General features: G+C 32.4%; 1 long non-coding RNA gene across 1 annotated transcript; it reads right to left on the minus strand.

The window, feature by feature from the left end:
* Nucleotides 1–542: 542 nt before the first annotated feature.
* LOC129954050 (uncharacterized) lies at nucleotides 543–1,058 on the minus strand. Its single transcript, XR_008782631.1, has 3 exons — nucleotides 886–1,058; nucleotides 707–819; nucleotides 543–616 (listed from the first exon to the last, which is right to left on the minus strand). It is a non-coding gene; the product is annotated as an uncharacterized LOC129954050 (long non-coding RNA).
* Between the last annotated feature and the right edge of the window lie 326 nt (nucleotides 1,059–1,384).

Below are 1,384 nucleotides of genomic sequence, written 5' to 3' on the forward strand. Positions count from 1 at the left end.
AATCGAGATTCCATTTAATCCAAGCTACATAGAGCAACTGTGAATTATATAGTTGCTACAAGTCTTCAAGGAAGATAAATTGTAGCTATTTTTATTGCCTATGGGACTTTTGAAGTTGCTTTCATGTGTCGACGGTCTTCTATGTGTTAGTTGTGTTCAGAATGCATGAAATTCAACTTCTATTTCCAGTCTTTAAGTTTACCAACATTCCTGAAAATTCTAAAATAGTATATATGTATACGAAAATGATAAGATTTTCAATATTCAGAAGACTGCAATAATTTCCGATTCCCGTCATTTAGAAGGTTTTCTACCAGCCGGTTGCTTTAAAGTCGACATTCAGTTAATCATCTACGTGGCCTATGTCGTTAGTGAGACAGTTGCACCGTATAAAACCAGAAAACGTTGATTTGGTGTCAGCTGCAGGAGCTGTTTTTTTGGCGACTGATGAATAGCCGGAAGACGTTTCGTTGGAATCCTTAAGTACTATAGAATTTTAAATATCCATGTTTAGATTAGTCATAAGTAAATGAAATTATTTACCTTATTTGCCTGCATACTCTGCCGTTAATGCTGCTGGGCGTTGGACTATTAATGTCTTTCACTTTACTTCAGGCTTCGAATAACAATTTACAAATAAAGGCTAACGTTTGTGGTTGAAAACATTGATATTAAGAGAAATATATCTAATATAAAATAAACTCACCTGGGAATTAGCGCCCTTGTTTTGAGTAAATCTTCCAAATTTCTTGGGAGAAGATGCTTTCTGTATCTTGGTTTATAATCGGCAGCATCCGAAGTGAAAATACTAAGTAGAAGCTAAAATGGTTGATTATTATTCTTATTTACATTTTTTTGTCTCCTTGACATTTTAAAAGTAGGTACTTATTAAGAATTCGTTTTTTAAAGATGGTTCCGCATTAACAAGAAGCCACATTCCATGCATAAAATGACGTTCGAATAAAGTAAAATGTATTTAAAACAAAGATTTTTACATTTCCCAAATTTATTGAGGGGAAATACCAGATTAGCGCTTGTCAAGTATATTATTGGAATAATTCATAGCTGAAACAAAGTTACTTAAATATTCTTCTGTTTACAAGATTCTTTTTTTAAACGTACCTACACCTACTGGAACTCCGAGTCTCATTGTTTTCTTTTGGTTTAACTTTTTTTCCAATTAAATACATTTGTGGCTCTTAATTGTCAACATTTTTGATCTGAAAATAAATAAATTCTGTGTATTCTCGTCGTGTTCTGAGTTTTTAGCATTAACTGTCGTCTTTTCTTCTATCCCTGCCCAGTTACGTTTAGTGTATAATAAAAAAAAAACTAAATCACACACAAAAAAATTGTGTTTAGCTAAAAATTTGCGCAGCAAAAA

This window comes from Eupeodes corollae, chromosome 1 (genome assembly GCF_945859685.1).
Source record: "Eupeodes corollae chromosome 1, idEupCoro1.1, whole genome shotgun sequence".
NCBI classification, from domain to species: Eukaryota; Metazoa; Arthropoda; class Insecta; order Diptera; family Syrphidae; genus Eupeodes; species Eupeodes corollae.